This window comes from Pipistrellus kuhlii, unplaced genomic scaffold (genome assembly GCF_014108245.1).
Source record: "Pipistrellus kuhlii isolate mPipKuh1 unplaced genomic scaffold, mPipKuh1.p scaffold_m20_p_4, whole genome shotgun sequence".
NCBI lineage: Eukaryota > Metazoa > Chordata > Mammalia > Chiroptera > Vespertilionidae > Pipistrellus > Pipistrellus kuhlii.
This window is the reverse complement of record NW_023425540.1, coordinates 21,858,681-21,881,233: the sequence shown is the minus strand read 5'-3', so window position 1 is coordinate 21,881,233 and position 22,553 is coordinate 21,858,681. Positions and strand designations below refer to the sequence as shown.

Sequence of the window (22,553 nt, the reverse complement as noted above, 5' to 3'; positions counted from 1 at the left end):
TGAAGCCAATTTTTACCACTTCTCACCTCCTCTATTCAGTATGAATGGCTGGGGTTCAGCAACTCTTTCCTTCTCTCCTTTATCTGGAGTCCAGAGTGAAGAATATAAATAAATCAGTATGGTTTTTTTTATTATAAAATGTGTATTTTTTTATCATAAAATTGAGATGGGGGAACACAAGTTGAGAGTGAAGAATAGGAGTAACTATGTATTCGACCTACCTATAATAATAAAAGGGTAATATGCTAAGACCGAACATCATTCGGGAAGTCCTTCTGGACGAAGTGGGGGCTGGAGGAAAGCCGCCCGGGTCCTGGGTGCCAGAGGGAAGCCGGTGCAGGCAGCCTGGTGAAGAAAGGCCTACTCTTGCACTAATTTTCGTGCATCTGGCCCCTAGACTAGAATAATAAAAGCATAATATGCAAATTGACTGAACAGCAGAATGACCATCCAGACAACCTTCTGGATGATCAAACTATGACACACACTGGCGCCAGGCTGGTAGAGTAAAACATAGTTTTGACATAGATAGCAAGACAATACATAGAACTGGTTTATATGGTAATTGGTCTTGTTCTCCAAAATCAAACTTATAAAAGGAGCTCAATGACAAAGCGTTCTTGGCACTAATCACTTTTAGATAAACATCACTATGCACCCTAAATCAAACCAATACTGAAAACAAATCTTTAAACAGAGGAATGATGTGAGGAGGAGTAAGAAAGACGGTGGGTGCACTACCCCTCAATTCCACAAACACTGACTGAATTTAGTGTGTTGGCCTTGCAGGCAGCAGCTACATTTGTGTCTATCGGTACTAAGCATACATCTCTCTGACCCGTCCCTGCTCAGATTCCATCTCCTGCAGCCACAGGCTGCACTTTCTGTTTTGTGCTGAAGCAGAGCTACTCTCTGTTTCTTGCTAAGACCTTCTGGATATAAATGAATGGAGGTGTGTGTGTGTGGGGGGGGGGGAGGGACGGGGGCGGGGGAGTGAGGAGAGAGAAGAAACACTGCAGAAAACCAATGGATAAGAATAAGCTAAATCATATGACCAATGAAAAAATTATTTTGCTTTCCATGCAATGAGGTGTCACTGATTTTCATTCTTATCTCAAAAGCTCACCTCTCAAACTAACAAGATTGGTTTGGATCCACAGCTCTCATCGTAGAGAATCGCCACTATAGGATGCACTGTGCACATTCAACTCCAGGACAGCTTCACAGGAAGGAAACAGAATATCCTGGAGCAGTAAGTGCACAAGAACTTTCACTTTTCCTCAAAGGTTTTCATGCACCTCATTCCTGCATCAATCAATAAAAGCTTTTCTATAATAAAAACGCCCGCATGCCTTTTGGAAGCAGGAATTTGGAAGCTAAATTATGCAGAAGCAACTGATCAACAATGAGCATTGACCTTGTAAAACACAGTGGAGCTCCTGGCCCTTGGAAGAGAACGTTAAGCTCCTTCTTGGGAATGACTGCACTTCTTTATTAAATTGCCATGAGAGAAGCAGGGTTTTTAATAACAATATGAGATCACCTGCAGTCCATACAGAACCTAGTTAAAACTCATACAGAATCTAGTTAGAATGCGGATTTGCTAACTCATCCCAGCGATGGTCACGTTTTCCCAGGGGACCGAAGGGAGAGCTGGTCAAGTCTGACTCCTCGGTACATGAATGAGTCAATCTCACCTCCCCAGGGAAATGATGAGCACCAGACTGTACCTGGGAACTCGTTTCACCTTTGTTCTCATGACATAATGCTATTTTTTTGTTTATACAATTACTACTTGGTCCTTAGACAATCCATTCGTTCACTGATTCATTCAACAAACCGTTACTGAATATCTACTACATGCCAAACACTTGGGATGTAGCAGTGAGCAAAATGGCTCCTATCTCTGTGGAGCTTGCCATCTAGCATGGGAGACAGTCCACAGCAGACCTGCTAACATAAGCATCCAACTTTATGGTGCATCAGAAGGCGAGCCATGCTGTGGAAAACAGAGCACCTTGAACAGGAGCGAGAGGACTGAGCATGCCAGGAGCTGGAAGAGTCAGGCGGAATCTGAAACACTGTGGCAAAGGCAGCAGCCCGGGAGAGTGCCTGGAGCAGGCACTTGAAGATGAAAGAGTTGGCCGGGCAGCCGCCTGGAGGAACATTCCAGACAAAGGCAAAGCCAGTGCAAAAGTGGTCCATTGGAAGCGGGTCTGTGCCTGGTGTGTTTGAGGAAAATCAAGGAGGCCTTTGTGGCTGCAGGGGAGTAAAGTGAGGAGGGGAGGAAGATAGCAAAGGTAACAGAGATCAATTCATTGCAAGGTCCCGTTAGATGTTTCTTCAAGACTTTTGTGCAAAATGGAAACTGTTGAGTTTTGAGCAGAGGAGTCATGTGACAGACAGTATGTTTTGAAACAATCCCTATGCTTCTGGTTTGAGAACTGGGCAAAAGTAGGTGCAGGGAGACCAGAGAGGCCATCATGTTCAGAAATTCTAGGGACACACAGCTCAGGTGGAACAGCATGGAGATGGTAAGAAATGGCCCGGATTGTGATCTGCTCTGAAGGTCTAGTCAACAACTTTTGCTTTTGGATCACACTCAGGGTGTGAGAGAAAGGGAGAGATCAAGGACGGTGTCTAGGCGTTTGGCTTCTGCAACTGGAAGGAAGGGGTCCCATCCTGTAGGCTGGCAGAGAAGCCTTTGGGGGTTCTGCTCTTTGATTTTGAGTGCGGAGGCCTATTTTGGAGTTAAGTTCTGGATGTGTTAAGTCTGAGGTGCTTGTATGGTTGTTGGGTGGGCAACTCAAGATCTGAATCTGGATTCTGGAGCAGGGGACTGGTCTAGAGACAGAAATATGAGAGGTGTCAGAACACTCATGGTATCTAACGCCTCCTGAGGATAAATTCCTTTAGGTGAACTTTCAGCGCCCGAAGTTCTTGCTGAGTCCAAAGTACATTCCAGTGTTTCCTATATATTCCAGTTTTCCCTCTAAGTCAGGGGCAATAGTTTAGAATCCCAGCAGTTGTGTCTTGAAAACCATTTGTTCCTGAATATTATCATCCTTTTGAAGCTTGGCCAATCTGACAGTCAAAAGCGACCTCACATCATAGTTTGTAAGTCAGAAATGACTGGTGAGGTCAGAGTTCTTAGTAGCCATTTGCTTTCTTTGAAAATGGCCTAGTGATGCCATTTGCCAAGATTTCCCTGTGTGCACCCCCACACACTAGCACAGGGGCCGGACATAGTAAGTACCACAAAAAATGACTGGGCAATGAGAAGATCCCTTCTACTTACAAAGGCTCTTTAAAAACAACTTTGTTGAGGCCTATTTTACCTATCATATTACTCACCTATTTCAAATAGATAACTTAATGAATTTTAGGAAATTTATCAAGTAGTGCAACCATTGCCATAAGTCAGTTTTGGAATATTTTTTGTCACCCAATACGACCCTTTTTGTCCATTTTACAGTCAATGCCCTTTCCCATCCCAGCCACCATCTTCTGTCTCTAAAGATCTGACTCTTCTAGACATTTCATATAAATGGAAACATACAACATGTGGTCTTTCCTGTCTTGCTTTTTAAGAAAAACTTTTATTAAATTTATTGAGGTGACATTGGTTAATAAATTATATATAGATTTAAGTATACAAGTCTATAACGAACTCTGTTGCTTCTTAAAAGCAACTTCTTCTTGGTTGGTCCTTACTGACCAGACTTTAACGACTTCTGCATCCTCTATGTCATTTATCCCTTACAAAATCTTCATGCTCTTTTGATATCTTTCTCCTTTTGCTCAGATCACATCCAATTATCCTAAGAAGATTAACCTCATGATCCCGCTAGCACCTCATCCATCCCTCCCCCTCACATTATTCCAGCAAATATCCAATTCCTTTTAGCTGAGGCTATGGATACCCAGGTAGCTCATCTACCTCCAAATTTCCTTATGTGACCTCACTAGGCATTCTTTCCCAGTTGGTCTTAAGTCTTCCCACTGGTCCCACATCATTGTAAACCAATGGCTTCAAAAGGAAATCTTTCCTCATTAACATCAACCAGGCAACGGTTCCAAATACCAAGGTAATGTCATAGTGTAATGTAATATGTACTATATATGCTAATATATTCAAGTCACTGTGCATTCATATTGACTGCATTTAATTTTTTATTTTCTTCATGCTGTTTCTGTCTAAAACAGAATACTGGGGTCTGTTGGACCCAAATTCTGCTCTTTACATGGATTGATGCTAATGAAGCTCCATTTCTCCTCTATGTACTGTACCCTGGCCAGCCAAAGACAATGACTTCATATCACAGAGCTCTTTGCTAAGACTTGCCTCTGAGGCTGAAAAAAGGCCAGGCCAGAGGAACAAAAAGCCCAGGTCAGCCCACCACCCTTGCTTGATATCCTGCTGTCCAGTCCTGCCAGGTACATTTCCTAAGGCAATGCCTGCGCTTCCCCACAAATGGTGTTGCCCTTGTCCTCCCTGTGGAAGAGGCTACTATCAATGCTCAAGTATAACTGATGACAGACCACATCCCAGAGATTATGCTCAATTTGGTTTCTAACCTCAGGGCCACCACACCCTGAAAAATGTGTCAAAATGTCTCAGATTTCCCTAGCCATTTGGCTCAGTGGATAGAGCATCAGCCTGTGGATTATAGGGTCCTGGGTTTGATTCCAGTCAAGGGCACATGCCCAAGTTGCAGACTCGATCCCTAGTAGGAGATATGCAGGAAGCAGCCAATCAAAGATTCTCATCATTGATATTTCTCTCTCTTTCTATCTCCCTATCTCCCTTCCTCTCTGAAATCAGTAAAAAACAAACAAAACAAAAAAAACAAAAACAAAAAAGAAGTCTCAGACCCAGGGACTGAGTTCCACATGGCCCCTGACACACCCCCTGGTTTCTCCACAGTGAAAGCTGCTAGAAGCTATGGGAGTAACATACACTCTCCCTTCCTGCTCCCATTTCCCCCAAACCAGCCAAACCTGAGAGCTCACAACCACCAAGCAATCCTCAAGCCCTCACACTGCACTACTCAAAAAAAAGGTGGCCGCCTCCTTCCCTATCCCAAGAGGTGACTGTAAAGAAGGGAGACAGACTCCAGAGGGTCTGTGTCCCTCAGAACGCACAGGATGCTACTCTCACACTAATTCAAACATCGATGAAATGTCTGTACCCTCCAGTTCCCTCCCCTTTCAAGCGGATCCAGCTCCATCTTGAAGCAATTTCCCCAGCTCATTTCAATCTTTCCCGGTCTGTCCTATTGGCCTGGCCACCGCACACCCCCACCTCGTGCCAAGCCTGGTTTCACTTATGTCGAAACAGCTTCCATCAAAACAGTGGGCTTCTTTTCTGTATTTCTTTCACTGTTTTGAAGTCGGCAGAGAAAAGATACTTAAGCAATTGCAAAATGACTACCTCCATCATTGTGTTCTGGCTAATGTCTCACACCGCTTTTTTCCTGAGTCTCTTCTGTACAGCGAACTGAGAGTTTTTTTACATCCGATTTTCCTTTTTCTTTCTTCTCAAAGGCTCTCTGGCAGGCATGGTTGACTGAACAGCTCTCATAATCTGTCAAGGTTCGTTTCGAAGTTGTGCAACCTTCCTCTCCAAGCAAAGGAGTGCTCCCTAAGAAGCTGGATCTGTGGGATGTTTTTCCTGTGTTCACTCATCTGCCTGATGCTCTAGGATTCTCATTGGTTTGGAGAACTTCAATTACAAGAAAGCCAGATCAACAGAACTCTAGCCTAGGAAAACAGATGAGCCAAGCCCTTACAGATGTGGATACAACGCACTTTATATCTTGGCTTATAATCAGTGCACTTTTCATGTGTCTGTTGACCAGTTGTGGCTGTGACATCATCGAGTATCTTTGTGACCCCTGGTTTAGTTATGTTCAGAGAAGAAAAACACCGAGGCATTTATTTGCCTTTATCTCCTGGGACTTTAAAAATAACTTCAAGCGAAGCATTAAAGAAACTGTAAATTATTGAATGCATAAGCATAAATGTTGATATGGAAATGCAAAGCTTGCTTTTAATGGTGTGTGTATATTAGAAGCTCCAAAAACTAACATGAGCTAGTACAGACAAGGGGGTCAGGTACCAATATTGATTAAGTTGTAACTGCATGCTGTGGACTGAGTTAATGGCGCACACACATCATCTCATTTCAATCTAAATCAACCCCATAAAATGTCGACATTATGATCCATCTTTCAGAAATGTGGTAACTAAGGCTTAAGAGAGATTAACGTGCCTTGGTCAGGGGTCTGGAACATTTGCATCTCCAGTGGTGTGGGAAGAGGAAGGAGCTCCTATGGGTGGAGCTGGGATTGAAATTTTCACCTGCTTGTAAACAACCCTGGCAATGACCCTGGGACTCACTGTGATCAAGTCCCGCCCCATTGTTGTTTATTATGACCAGGTTTGGATCCAGAAAGGCTGCAACTTCTCACAGGCCAAAGGCCTCTCCCCATATTAACACCACTTTAGTGGTGTGTTAACACACGAAATATGTCCCACATCCATTAAAAAAATGTGCTTTGGGGAAAACAGGAGGTATTTCAGACAGGCATAGAACATAGGTGAGTGTTTGGGAGGGATGAGGTGGTTTCTCAGGGTGTGGGTGGAAGTAGTCAACTGCCCCTTCCATCTCAGCTATGAGCTTGAGACAGCCCTCAACTCTGGAAAAGCAGAGGCAATACTTGCTCAGAGTCCCTAGAATCAGAGGACCAAGGTACCAACCTGGCTCCCAGCCCAGCCAAAACCAAACAAAATGGCTAACAGAAGATGTTCCCTCCAAGGTTGGCCTTTCCCCTCAGGTGCTCTCTCTCCTCCCTCACCACAGCCCACACCACGGTGCCCCGACTCCCAACCAGCCCTTCTCAGGCAGAGCTGTGCACCGGACACCTCTCCCTCCACAATGAACTGCCTCTCCTTCTGTGTCAGTCTGCACACCTTCTGGCTACAAGTAAGATGTGATAGGCTACCCATTGTTCCTGTGGATTCTTTTAGAAGATAATGTGCTGCCTGGTGGCGATGGGCCAACACAAATCAGAATAAAGGAGAAGCAGCCAAACCCCTGGGGCTTAATTATCATGTAGATGCCCCTTCAAGTAAGGACCTGGTGTCCAGTGGTGATGAGTTAGTAAGCCCATGGCCTCCAGCTGTGAGCCTCATCAGAACTTTCAAGTCAGGGTTGTGCTCTTCTGGAATGATCCCTGGTCATTGGCGAACAAGATGGGGAGACTAGGCTGGCCATCCCACCCAGGGTAGGACGCCTCCTATGGGCAAGCTTTACCCCAGAGCTTCCTGTTGGGCTGCCCCACTTTATCAGGTCAGCAGCACCATGTGTCAGCACCCCCTGCCTGGTCCTGCTTCCCCCTTTTCCTTTTACAGGTGTTATCCCACCAGATGCTGTGCACTCTTAGCTCTAACGCAGATCTGCTTCCTGGAGGACCTCAGGTGAGAGAGGACAATATAATGAGAATAACAAAATATTTCCCAAAAGGAGATGGTGGGAAATAACAGTAGCCAAAAAAGGCCTGTCAGAAATGACTAGGACTCAGCTTCACTGGGCATAGCAGCAGCCAGCAGAGCATTCTTGCGAAGTCAAGTTGGATGAATGATGTTCATAGGCGTTCCTCTGAGTCTGTTGTCTGATAGCAGGAAAAACCAATAGCCAAGGGCTCAGACTGGGACCCTCTCAACTCAATACCTAAACAGCTTCACCAAAATTCTCCAAACATATTTGGATATCATGATGCTGAAGTGAGATTACTCTTGGTTCAGGTGTCAGCATTGCCTCTGGGGCCCCTTGGGCAGGACACAACTTCAGACTAATCTCTTAGCCTCATGTACTCATGGGGTTGGGGAGGATTAAATGGGATAATGAACTAGGCAGGCTGGTTTGCTGGCTAGTTTCCTGTCTGGCACATGGTAATTGCCAATAAACGATCGTTCCTTTCAACCCTTTGGAAATTTGCTGGGTAATCATAGGCTAGCTATTGTCCTGGATGGAATCCTGGGAAGGCAAACTTATGGAACAGAGTGGTCAAAGCCAAGTCTGTGGTCAGAACAGGTCAAAGAGAGTCACAGTTAAGGTGGGAAAAAGAAATTTCTGGAAAAAGCAAGTTCAGGCAGAGAGTCAGAAACTGATTCGAAAACTAAAGACCTGGAGAGGTGGGGCAAATGTGCCTTAGACACAGCCTGGCCTGTCTGGCCCCTTTGAGGGTCTTGTGGATGTAAGGCATTGGGCTGAGAAGTATGGCGCAGTGTGTGTGTGTGTGTGTGTGTGTGTGTACCCATGTATTGGAGGATCAGGCTAGTATAGATGATCAGGAGACAGAGAAAGAGAGAGAAGAGAGAGGAGAGAGGGGGGGGAGAAGGGAGAGAGAGCAAGCACATGCTGGGAATCAGGCTACTGTGGACAACCAGCACAATGTGTGTGTGTGCATGTGTGTGTGTGGAGGGTTAGGATTAGTGTAGTTGATCATCACAGACTCTAGCCAACGGCAGGCCTTACTGTCTGCCAGAGAAATGAGACAGATGTCTTTCAAAACCCAGATCAGCAATGGCCTCCTGTTTCACCTCCATGTCCATCCGGCCAGGGTCGGACTCCCTGCTCCCAGAGCAATCATAAGCTTTCTGGCCTGCCCAGAACTCCGGATGGTCCCAGAGGTCCTGGAATTGCCCCAGAACTCAGGGTGGAGTCTGGGAGGCTGCCCATCCCACCAAGCTGCGACACGGGCTGACCCCTGAATGTTCTGTAAAATATGTGCGCTGCTCACACTGATATAAGCAACTGCCATGAATAAATCAGATGCACGTGTGTGCGAGGAGAGAGAGAGTGCCTCTGCCAGCATCCACTTCTCCCTGACCTACCTTTCCTGCATTTATCCAAATATCTGGATGGCAACCCTCCCTTTTGGTTCAGCTATTTCCTTGTCAAGGGCCTCTTCCACTTTTCTAAGGCAGGAGTTTCCAAAGCCTGGTTGTTTTAATAGTAAATGTTCCAGCATATTACAGTGCCATGAGATGGTCAACATGATGATGTTTTTTAAATGTCCAGAGAGTGTCTCTGCAGACACACAATTTCAACTCTAGGGGAAAACCCTGCTGGCATGAGTGCTCGGCTCCTCTGCTTTTGCCAGCAGGTATGGGCACTGGGGTCGCAAGCATGTTTTAGAATATCAGGAACTCACTTCCTTTCAGGAGTTCTCAACAGGAAATAGCTGGCAGACAGCACACACTAGACTTGGAACTCTCCTACTCGGAGCAATCGGAAAACATCCAAAAACAAAACCAGAGCCATGAGCTGCCTGGAAAAACAAACACCCCAAAAGGTCTTTCTTGAACTGCAGATCAGGAAGAGTGTGTTCTGGAAGGATCTGGAAGTGGGGAGAAACAAGAGCATGGACCCAAGGGCCTCCTCAAACCTTTGGGGGAAAGCACATGTGTTTTCCACAGTGGCACTGCTCCACTTAAACTCCCGTATTTCTCACAGATGCAGGGACATCTTAGCTCCCTGAGCTGGGCTGCAAACTGCACCGTTTCACTCTGGCTGGAGCTCTATGGGGATAGCAGCAGTCCTGGGTCAGGGGTTGGGCATCTGATTCTCCAGATACTGAAAGGCTGCATAAGGGCTTCAGGGAAGAGGCAGAACATGTGTTGTCAAGAACACAGCAACACTAGGGATTTTTGTTGCTCTTAAACTAACACTTTGCATCCTGAGTTCTCTTCAGTGACTTCCTCCTAAGGAGACTTACCTCAGTCTTTTAAAAGGAGCTCCTTATGGCCTGCTGAGAGTATCAAGGTGAAATTTATTTATTTACCTTCCTGGTCTAACTTCCTCAAAGGATTTACGTATTATTGCCACCAGTGCTCTCAAAAGGGCCCCCTCCAAGTACTCTGAGCAAAAGGAGAGGATCCCAGCTACGAGGTAAGGAGAAAAAGTTAACTATGAGGAAGCAGATCTGTGGAGAGTTTCAATACTGCTGTTTCTTAAAGAGCCGGATTTAAATGATCAGGCACAAAGCATACCAAGTCCAGTTTCATTCAAAACATCCTAAAAATATATAAATAAATGACTAAGTCCAAAGTGGCCTCTTATTTGGACCATTTCAAATGGCTGAAGTTGCAGCTCAGAGTTTACAGACCTCGTCTAAAAGGGAGGGAGGGAGGGGTGCAGAGGTGAAGGACAGAAGGGTAGAAAGTAACTGGGAAGAAGAATAAATAAGAAAAGTGAATTGTCAGATTTCATTCTTTTCTTAATCCCAACAGGATCAATTATTGAAGCTGTATTTTAATGCCCTACCTCGGATATCAGACAACACATATATGTCCTTCAGACACCACTGAGCCCAACCACAGACTCCTCAGCAGCTTCCATGGACAGATGTGGGGGCTGAAGAGAGACAGCACTCAACAGCCCCGGCACCCTTCCCCCAAAAGGGGAGGTTTCAGTGAAATTCAATAGCAGATCAAGAAGGAAGTCAGTCTCGTGCCAAAGAACAATTTTCTCTGAAATTTAAGGAGACGATATAAAGAAATAGGTTCAAAAATAAAGTGCATGCCCTAGCTGGTTTGACTCAGTTGATAGAGTGTTGGCCCTTGGACTAAAGAGTCCCAGGTTTGATTCCCACCAAGAGCATATGTCTAGGTTATAGGCTCAATCCCCAGTAGGGGGCATGCAGGAGGCAGCCATCAACATTTCTCTCTCATCATTGGTGTTTCTATCTCTCTCTCCCTCTCCCTTCCTCTCTGAAATCAATAAAAATATTAAACACACACACACACAAAAAACAACAACAAACCAAAACAGAGTGTAGGCATTGGGCTCAGTACCAACAAAGTGGTAAAGAAGGCAGTTGGTCCCTGCACTCACAGGTTTCACAGTCAATCTGAAATTAATTTTAAAAATCAATGTCAACCACATAATTAATTATATAAATCATATTATTGAAATAAAATTTTATATAATAAAAATATTAATACATAAAATGATTAAATTTACTAGGGGTTGGGTATTTATTAATAATAAAATAATAAATATACTAATACATAAAAACAAAAATATGTAATATAGATTTTTTTTACAATATATTTTATTGATTTTGTACAGAGAGGAAGGGAGAGAGATAGAGAGTTAGAAACATCGATGAGAGTCATCGATCAGCTGCTTCTTGCACACCCCCTATTGGGAATGTGCCCGCAACCAAGGTACATGCCCCAAGCCGACGCTCTATCCATTGAGCCAAACCGGTCCCGGCTGTAATATAGATTTTTAAAAATGATATTAAATTATATAAGAAATGTTCCGCTGGGACCGGTTTGGCTCAATGGAAAGAGCGTCGGCTTGGGGACTGAGGAGTCCCGGGTTCGATTCCGGTCAAGGGCATGTACCTTGGTTGCGGGCATATCCCCAGTGGGGGGTATGCAAGAGGCAGCTGATCGATGACTCTCTCTCATCGATGTTTCTAGCTCTCTGTCTCTCTCCCTTCCTGTCTGTATAAAATCAATAAAATAAATTAAAAAAAAAAAAAAAGAAATGTTCCAACAGAGGTGTATATTACTTCAGAAGCTTATAAAAGGGGAACTGGCCTAACCCTCATGCACTGTGGTGGGCATGCAGATTCGTGTTGAAACTGTGGAAAGCAGTAAGGGAGATCCTCAAAAAATTAAAAATGGAACTACTTTATGACCCAGCCATTCCACTACTGGGTATATATCCAAAGAAACCCAAAACACTAATTTGAAAGAATGAATATATGCACCACTGTGTTCAATGCTGCATTATTTACAAAAATCAAGCTACGGAAACAACCCAAGTGCCAAACAAAAAGGCTAGGAGTTTGACAAGGAAAGTCTCTGGGCTAAACAGTGAGTATCCCCCTAAAATTTATGTCTACCTAAAACCTCAGAATGCAACTTATTTGGAATAGGGTCTTTGCAGATGTAATAGGTTAAGGATTAAGATGAGATCAACTGGATTAGGGTGAATACTAAATCCAATTAAAGTATCCCTATAAGAGACAGAAAAAAACAGAGAGGCCCAGAGGAGGTGATGTGTAGATGACGGTAGAGACAGGAGTGGAGCTTTACAAGAATAGAAACTCTGGGCATCACCCACAACAAGCTGAGAGAAAACCACCTCCCTCAGAAGGAACCAACTCTATCTGCAACTTGATTTAGGACTACCAGCCTCCAGAAGCATGAGAAAACACATTTCTGTTGTTTTAAGACAGGAGTGGGGCACGTAGGTCATGGGTGGTATAAGGCCTATGAAATCATTTGGTCTGGCCCTGCCAAGGCATTAGGGGTGAGTTAATGTTTAACCAAATATAGCAGACTAATTTTTAAGTTTATAATTTTGTATGGCCTGTCAATGATTTTATAAATATCCAAATGGCCCCTGGCAGAAAAAAGATTCGCCATCCCTTTTTAAGCCATAGAATCTGTGCTGCTGTGTTAGGGCAGCCCTAGGAAATGAATACAGCCACTTTCCTTCCCTTTAGCTCTTCCAAGGCTTTAGACTCTTTCACAATAAAATGCAATCTTATAAGATATCCAAGATCTGCTGAAATAATTTAATGATATTTTGCATGATTACATAGCCAAGTGGTTTTTAAATAAATATATTATGTTGATATGCTATCAAAGTACTTTAAAAAATCTCTTTTAATATCGATACAATCTTTAAAACTATCAAGATGAATTTCCCAGCTTCACAAGTGATGCACACAGTCCCATTTACTTCAGAGTAATCCATTAGAATAAAGATGGATTCATACCCACCATTCATACCTTCCCTAAGACATGCCCACATTTCTAATGGGTGCCTTCATCTAATACACAATTCAAAAATATTTAAAATATGCATTTTAAAATACAGAGAAAAATTACCTTGTGATGCCTTTGGAGTTAAGAATAGAAAACAAACAAACAAAACCCCGCCATTTTAATTCCTGGATGTTAAGAATTTTTGCATTTGAAATATATAAAATGTCGTGTTGTGTTTTTAACAGTACAATGTTTGGAATCTGGATGACAAGATGAGACTTTTAATAACTTCTCAAACAATACATTGCCGGGGTGACTGGGTAGTCTTTGCTCCCATAAATAGCAGCTACACTGGCTAGAACAAGACACAGCTGCTATGTAGGGCATGATTAGATGAGTGGGCTTAGATCTGGTGAAGAACATCTTGAGAGGAACCACCACTGTCATGTTCCTCATTAATGGGAGTCACTCGTGTTCCCATGCTTCTCATCTTCTGTGACTCACTAAAGGCGCAGCAAACAAAGACATCCCCAGGCAGGGAAGGTGATTTTAGGGCCACACAATGGGCAGGCCTACTGTGTGCCTAGAATTGCCCAAGGAGTCAAGAGAACATCAAGTGTTTTCCTACTGTTCAGACCTGCTTGAGATTCTTAAACCACTTTGGAGGGAAAATGTTTAGCAATTATTTTATTTTCTGATTTTTCAGCCACACATTTGAAGTTGACTCCATGACCACCTTTAACAGCAGCAAAGGAGTTCCATGAACCAGGAACACCTTTGCCAGCTGTTGGAAACTCAGAGGCCTGTGATGAGCAACCTCCTGCCTGCAGGTGGTACAGAGAGCTTCACAGAGCTGGAACCACTGGTTGGTTATTTCCCCCTGAGCTGGAGCCAACAGGCATGTCAGCCGCTCTCCTCACTGAACACACTTCAGAGGATTTTTTAAAAAGCAAACAAACCCAATAAAGATGTCAACATGTGTTATCCATGTTTCACACAGGTTTCTAAAGGGCCCTAAACTCTGGAACAAACTCAGTTTTCCTCTTAGTACTCGCTCCTACCATCTGACAGTTATTGGGACTCACGTTCTAACTTGGCAATAGCTCCTTCCTCTGGAGATGGACAGCCCTCCTGCCAGCCCATACAGACAGACGTGTCACCCAATAGGATAAAAGACTTCCAGACAGGTGGGCAGTGGACAAAAAAAATGAAACAGAAACTCATACAGAGAACAAATTGATGTTTGCAGGAGGGAAAGGGGGTGGGAGAAAAGGGTCGAAAAGGCGAAGGGGATTAAGAAGTTCAAACTTCCAGTTATAAAACAAGTCACGGGGAAGTCATGCCCAGCATAGGGAACAGAGTTAATAACATCGTAATAACTATGTATGGTGACAGATGGTTACTAGATTTATTGTATGCCTTAGGTATACAAATATTGAATCACTGTGTTGTACATCTAAAACTAATATAGTTCTGTATGTGAATTATAATTACAAATAAGTAAATTTAAAAAAAAGACAAGTCATTTGCATTGCTCAGACCTCACCCAAAAATTCTTGTGAAGGGAGAAGCCACCATTCATACCTTACCTAAGACATGCCCACATTTCTAATGGGTGCCTTCATCTAATAGGGCTATTTTCCCTATTTGCTACCCAAACATTGTGTAAGGATTTACAGCCTTGTATGGGGGGAAAGTAGGGGAAAGGTCAAGAGAGCAGTGTTTGGGAAAGTGAATCTGTGGAGGGATACAGGCCCTCAGGACTGCAGGGTTAACATTAGACAGGACAGTTTAGTGCTCTGTTACTATTATTAACACTATCTTACTTCGGTATATGTCTTCATATCTCATGAGAGTCACTATTCGTAGAAGTGTGATCACTACATGACCACTGCAAACTTGAGAGGTGGGGAAGGGAGATGTGATTGGCTTCAGTGTACAAGGAATAAAATTTAAGAATGAAATTGAAGAAGCTTCAGGGACCATCTGGATCCCTTCCACTACCCTCCCACCCCCGACTTCTACCCCCACCCATTGAAGAGGCAGGTCCTCTCTGAAGTTCCACAGGACACAGTTCTTGGGCATCCTCCAGAATCTGGCCACAGACTGATCACACCCGACTTGGCACTTGGTGATTAGATTACCCCTAGTGGTTTTCATGTGTACACCATGCCAATCAACAAGACCGTGTGCACCTTAAAGTGAGTTCACAGTTCTTCTTGTTCCTGCCACCCCCATGTTCCACCCCAGAGTGTAGCATATTTCTAGCCAACAGTCACTATGCATTTAACAACAGAATGGAAGCCTAATTTTCAAAACATAAGAAAATTAAAAACACACACACACATTTAGACATGAAGCCCCAATGTGAATTACTGTGAGGAAAGGGTTTAAAAGCAATAATAGCTACTATAATTTATATGTGTATAGCATGGCCCACATGCTATGTTAACCACATAGAGAAAACTATGCAATTAGCGATTACATTCTTACAGAAAGCTTGTATGGTGAAGTCTATTGAATAAAATGTGAAAATCACACACTTTCAACTCTTATTTGTGTATTGCCATCTGCAAGTTTACCATCTCTTTTTCTCTTTTCTGACTTCCTGAATTTACAGTGTGGGAACTTCCCCACCCTAGATAATAGTCTCCTGTTTTCTTTGAATACATTCACAGATTTCAGTTTTATGTTTAGCTCTTTATCCTACCTGAAATGTACTTATGTATTTAAGGGCAGGACCTAAGTTTATATTCTTATCTAAAAAGTTTTAGCTATTTTGATAAAATTCACTAAACAGACTGTCGTTTATCCTCCAGTTTTGAAATATCTCCTTTTCATACACCCATCTATGGGCATATATATACATATATGGGACCTATTTGGGATTCTCTACTCTGTTCCACTGTTCTACTTGTCAATTCCTGTGCCATACTGTTTGAATTACTATAGCTTAAAAGTACAGTTTGCTAGGTGGTAAACAATGCTCCTCATTCTAATTTTTTCCCAAAAATCTCTTAGCTATATTTACTCAACTTTAGATAAACTGTAGTTCATTTGTTCAAGGTCCCAAAATACTTTCCCTCCTCCCCAGATTTTGATAGAAATTGCATTTATTTATAAAGCAGGGAGATACCAGAATCTATTATCTTTAAGGACTGTCTGCAGAGCCCATTTGCTAAGTACAAGAACTGTGGTTGTGATGTAAGTTAAGATCGCTCCCATTAAAATGCAAGCAACTAATTCACTGAGCCAGCCCTAATGGTCAGCTTTGAAACTTGAGAGAAAATCTGAACACTGTAATCAGCACCCCACAGTATCAACTGAGGTTATGAAATTCAAGAAGGTTTTATTTGAAAGTTATTTCTTACCAAATCATAAATCAAAGGTGTACAGAGGTTACAAATTCAGACATTCCTATCACATAATTATTTCAAATCACTCTCTCCTCCATTCCAACCTGAATTTCGGAGTGCAGTGTTTATGATATAACTATAGATCTCTTGGCATAGCTATCACAAAATTATTATCATAGACATTTAGTGGAACAAATCCAATTTTAAACTGAAAACAGTACTTTAAAAGAGATTTTAAAATCCTGGCATCCTAGTTTATGTAATAATTACAATTCAATAGAGAAGTCATAATATTAGGGCAGTAACAAAGTTCCTTTAGAGATGCTTGACCAGACTTTTCCTTAAAGAAAAATAAACAAAAAACAAAAAGGTTTAAACTTGTTTCAAAATGCAATGAGACAGAAACAAGACCTGTATTCAAAATAGACAAAAATCCAGTGCTGATGCTCGCAGGCAAAAAAAAAAAGAAGAAAACACACATTTCCTGTGCAAATACTCTATTTTGCATATTTTTTTCCCAGACTTCATGAGATATAAAAGCATCAACAGAGCATGACTAAAGGGGAGAGATCATACACAAGTGCATCAATTTCTCTGTCCAATAGACTAAAAACCTCTTTCAAGAGATGTTATACAGGCCTATAACATCAGATGTAATAGCACATTCAAGGAGTAAATGGAAAAACCACATCCATACAATGGAATACTACTCAGCAAAGAAATGGAATGGCCCAGCTGGCTTAGCTCAGTGGTTGAACATTGACCCATGAACCAGGAGGTCATGGTTCAATTCCAGGTCAGGGAACACACTTGGATTGCATGCTCGATTCCCACTGTGCAGGAGGCAGCCTATCAATGATTCTCTCTCGCTGATGTTTCTAGCTCTCTCTTCCTCTCCCTTCCTCTCTGAAATCAATAAAAGTATTTTTTTAAAAGATGTTTCTATCTTCCTCTCCCTTTCTATCTGAAATCAATAGAAACATTGTTTTTAAAAAGAAAGGACTATTGATAGATGTAATAACAGACTTTCAAATGTATTATGGTGAGTGAAAGACGTTACACTAAAATGGCTATAAACAATGTGATTCCATTTATATGCTATCTGGAAAAGGCAAAGCAATAGAACATATCAGCGATTGCCAGAAGCTGGAGATAAGAAGGGGGTTTGACTACAAAAGAGTACTTTTAAGGGGGATGGAATGGTTCTTCATCTTGAGTATGGAGGTAACTCACATGACTTGTGTTTGTCAAAATTTATAGACTGGTACAGCTAGAAAGGTCTTCCTTTGGTTTATTTCTTATGTTAGCATAATGTTTCAATTTCGTACTTATAAGTATACTCCCTTTAATCCTTTCTTCTGAAATTGGAGAAAATTTATTATGTTAAAGAGTGTAAGCAAATAATACTTCAATAAACTTATCATCATCATCATTTAATGAAAAAATACCCTTGCAAACCAAGTCCTCATCCTGTCTTCCCATACCAAACTCCATCCATCAATAGGGAAAGAGAAAGATGCGGCCATACAGAAAGATGGTGGAGAAAGAGGGGACAAACTCCACTTCCTTTGCCTGCGAAGAAGGGGAGATGAATGTTTGTGTAGCTATCCAGCATCTGATCATCCTTTGGATTTGGAAGATGCCCCCATTCTATGGCAGGTTCTGAAGAAGAGACATTTATTCTCTGCCCCCACCCCTAGGTGCTAGCCCACTGGCACGTGCCTTAGACCTGGCCTACAGGAAGCTCTTGCCTGGTTCTTTGGATCATGAAGAAGTGATGTGAAGACTCAGGGGCAGATAAAGGCTCATCCCAGGAGTCTAGTAATGGTGGTAGTGTACTAAGGAGACTCTGTGCCATGGCCTTGGTTCTTGTCCACTCTCTCAAGCTCAGATCTCATTTCCATTGACTCTGGTGATCTGCCCAATACTATGTCACTAAAATTTTTTTTCTGCTTAAATGAGCCAGAATTCTGTTGTTTGCTACTTCAAAACCCTGTTAGGATCACACATATTGGGAAATGGAGGTTTTAAGAGCTACTTTGCATTATCCTCATGTCAAACATGAGGATGAAACTAAAAATTACACAGTCCCCAATATTGGTTTTATATGAAAAACTGTGTGTGTTTAAAAATAAATAAATTAGGTTCTCTATTCTACTTTTACTCCTACCCTATGTGCTTCCAAGACTCTGAAATACTAAGTCAGGGTTGATAGTGGTGGTGATATGAAGCTAGCATTTTATTTACTTATTTATTTTAGCCCTAAAGTTTTCCAGGTAACTCTAATGCAGATCTTAGTCTGACATTTGGGCTTCTAAGAAAATTAAAATGACCTGAACCACGTAGCACAGTTTGTCTGTATTGCTAAAGTCTTTTCAATCCCCTCTTTTCAGACCAAATGTGACCAACGTACAAGTATCTACAGGATAAATCTCACCTCTTGCCCTTCTCGTTGGCACATGGCACCTCCTACAGAACCCACACAGCCCTGTCACAACCCCATACTTCTACTGTGTACTCTCACCCTCTGGGAATGCTCTTCCCATTCTCTCTGCCTACACAGATCCTACTCATGCATCAAGGTCCAATTTAGGAATGGCCTCTGTCATGAACTTTTTCCCATCCATTCTAGTCTAGGATTTTCATAGAATTTGTCTGATCTCAGAGTCTTCTAGTAAACACAAGCCATCTATGTCATGTCATTAAATCACATATTTCTTTCATTAGAATTAAGTTCATATATTTTCTTTCAAATTTCACTGTATTTATTACCCGTCTCTCCAAGTCCATATGTTTTCTTTAAGCAACTCTAGAGAGACATATGTGATGTTTAATGTCATTAGGTTAATTACCATGGACCAAGTTCCCTCATTCTTAAGCAGAGCCATTTCTGGGGGAGAAAAGTGAAGCGCTGTCCATTCTAGGGATATCTTTCTTTTGGAACAGCTGCAGAAACTCTTTACGAATATCAAAATCTGTCTGTTTCTTAATCTAGTCTGGAGCACAAGGTTGGAAATCATTCTCAAAATGACAAATCTTGAAGTACTTTCACTCCTCAGAGCAGCAGGAAAGATAGTCCTTGCCTTCGAGCAGACAGAAAAACATTCTGCGATTTACATGTACCGACCTGCTCACCCAAAACATTCCTGGCTCTGGAGCACAGCTGGAAAGTGGCCATCAAAAAGAGCATGGGGTGTGAAATGATTCACTAATGGGCCATTAGAGCTACTTTAATCAGGAAGTTCAGAAGTGATATATTTCTATGGGAATCCTCATTCTTCCTCCCCTCCCCACCAAAGCAAGCCTTTCATTGGGTTACAACAGAAAAAAGCATTTCTTCTATGTGTTTGACACCACTCAACAGAAATGTAGTCTTTGGGGGCAGCAGAATAATATGTGTGATGAGGATATGTGTGATGAGGAGACCATCTTAAGATCATATAATTCTTTGCATGCCTTGCCTCCTAAAACCGTTCACATATGCTATTTTGATTTTCACAACAATTTTGTAAGGGAGGTAGCACAGACAGAATTATCCTCATTTTCCAGATAGGGAAGATAAGGCATTGAAGGATGAAGAGGTCTAATGAAGAGGTATGTATGTGTGTGTGTGTGTGTGGGCGGAGGGGGGCGGGCCTCAACAGTCCACTGTGGAACCATCAGGATGGCTGGCATTTTTTAGTGCTAGAACTGGGGACAATGCTTGGGTTAAATTTAGTCCACATCCCACATATATGGGCATTTGATTACTTTTGCTCTAATATGACACCCCATAAACAAGGCCCTGAGAAGCAGTGGGTCGGTATTGGGTGTGGTCTCCATACAGGAACCCAGATGGTATCCCCTGATGTCCATTCAGCCACGAAACCTCAGTTTCCATAAAATGAGGCTCTGGGTCTGAGAAAACAGGTCTACAAGGGGGCTTTTCAGACGTGGCTGGGTGTAAGGATAACCTGGGAGCCTTTTATTTAAAAAGGAAGAAGAGAGTACTTTGCAAGGTGAGACAAGAGTTAAGCAAAAAAGTATAAATGAGAACTAAAGAGGCCCCCAATCACCTCTGCCCGTTGGGGACAGGAGAGCAGTGACACAAAGTCATTCTGCAGCAGGTGGCGCCCATCAGAGGGATCCTTCAACTCCCGTGGAATGCTGTACCCACACAACGCCAGGTCCTCACCCGGAACTGGGGCTGGGGGCCCTGCATGCTATACTTTATGAAATACAATACCTCTTGGGAACCAGGAGTGTTAGTGATCAGTAGGGGGTCTTCTTGGGGAAACTGGTATAAAACAGCATGTTTTTCAGGGAGAACTCTCCCAGTCCCAAGGTGTCACCTATGTTTCTTTGGAGCTGGGATCACCATGGTTGGGGTTATAGGGAATTGGCCCAGAAAGTAGAAATAGTAAGAGAGTTAAAATAAAAAGAGGCGAAACCACTTTGGCTCAGTGGATAGAGCGTCGGACTGTGGACTGAAGGGTCCTGGGTTTGATTCCAGTCTAGGGCATGTACCTGGGTTGAGGACACATACCCAGTTAGGGGTGTGCAGGAGGCAGCTGATCGATGATTCTCTCTCATCTATGTTTATAACTCTCTATCCCTGTCTCTTCCTCTCTGTAAAAAATCAATTTTATATATATATATATATATATATATATATATATATATATATATATAATTTTTTTTTTAAAGAGAAATATTAAGAGAGTCATCAGGTAATGGCTTTTCTCCTTCACAAGCCTCACCTGCTTCCATCCACCCCCCATCCCACATACACACAGCTCCCCAGAGATAATGCATGAATGGGCAGGTGGGCAAGGAGACCAGGAAGCACCTTGATCCAATCCAGGAGGACAGGTGAGGTTTCAGGCTAGAAATATGGAAGCTGAAACTGAACATCTGGTGGGTCACTTTGGTGAAGGAAGGAATCAGGAAAAAGGAATTGTGGTGAGGGCAGGAGTGGCCTTGGGGGACTCTAGTTAGGGGAGCCCAGAGCCTGAGGGAATGTTGATGTGATTGTTCGGCCCTGGGCATGAGAGAAATCCCGAGTCTGAGGGTCTGGAACATTCCTGCGACTTGTTCCATACTGAGTCCTCATACTCAACTACCTCTCTCCTGAGAAGATCAGGCTAAGATGGATAAAACAAACAACAAGGATGGCAGTCACATATTTAATCACTGGAAGGGTCCTTCCTTCACTAAGAATTATTAAACTGGCTTAAAAAAATTTTTTTTAATTATCAGAGAGAGTCCTCAAAACACCAATTATGATAGATAATTATTGATTGGCTGCCTCCTGCACATCCCCCATTGGGGATTAAGCACACAACCCAGGCATGTGCCCTGACCAGGAATCATATCATGACCTCCTGGTTTATAGGTTGGTGCTCAACCACTGAGGCAGTAAATGGCTTTTGGATGCCAGTCTCCTGGGAGTTTGCTTAACATGTGAGTCCCCTCTGATGCTTGCACAGAATTGGATTTCTGGGACCTCTGTGGCTGCCCTGGGAAGCCACCAGTCACTTGTGTGGCAAAGGAGGTTGACCAAGGCGGGCAGCACACCCCGAGGAGACAGCAGGTGAGAACCGGGGATGCTGCGGTCACTGAAGACAGCTGCTTGGGCCGCGGTGGTGCAGTGACTTTCTCCTCTTAGATTCCCTGCCAAGGGCCCTTCCTCTCATTTGCAAATGTGCATGGAAGCCTTACCGTGATATACAACTAGCATCATCTAAGGACACACTTCATAAATCACCCCTGGGGGAAAAGGGGAGCCACATGCCGAGCTCCTTGGAGCAGAGCGTATGGTCACGAAGCACATTCAGGGATCAGATGGTGAACCCAGGTGGCGGCAGGCAGGCAGCTGTGCCGCGCGGCTCCCGGTGCATCTGGCCCCAACCAGGGCTGCAGCTGCCGCCGCTTCCTGGCTAGACATTCCCATGGCAGAGCCACCCCGGAGACATGTCTGTTACCATGCCTTTCCCCCTGGCAGCCTCTCCCAGGCCTGGCAGTTACTCCGGGATCTGGAGCAGAGGACTCTCTGAAGCAGGTGAAGTTTGCTTGTCTTTTGAGATTCTTTCCCTTTCCCTCTCCTGGGACATTTCTTACCTCTACCGAGTGTGACCACAGTTAAGCCATTTCCTACAACTAAGACTCATTGCAATGACTGGTGGGAGCCTGGAAAACAGGCATTTCCTTGGTTTGCTGTGGGCCACACTGTGAATTTGTTAGAGACACAGAAACCTCGGGCTTACCCCTGACCCACTACGTAGGAATCTGCATTTTATCAAGATCCCCTGGTCATTCCCAGGTTAGAATAAACTCCGTGGTCCTGGATAAATGTTTTTCTCTTGGTAAATAAAGATGTAAATAAATGTCACGCGGGTAGGTTTGAAGACAAGTTTTCTG

General features: G+C 43.1%; 1 protein-coding gene across 4 annotated transcripts in view; it reads right to left on the bottom strand.

Moving 5' to 3' along the window:
- PDZD2 (PDZ domain containing 2) overlaps positions 1-22,553 on the bottom strand; it is a 310,856-nt gene that overhangs the window by 82,588 nt on the left and 205,715 nt on the right. Inside the window, exon 1 of one of the 4 annotated variants that reach the window (XM_036410196.2) lies at positions 10,334-10,552. The exons of the other annotated variants lie outside the window; for them this stretch is intronic. The gene's annotated coding sequence lies outside the window, so the exon portion shown is untranslated. Of the gene's footprint in view, positions 1-10,333; positions 10,553-22,553 lie in introns of those variants that run through there. 4 annotated transcript variants of the gene reach the window in all.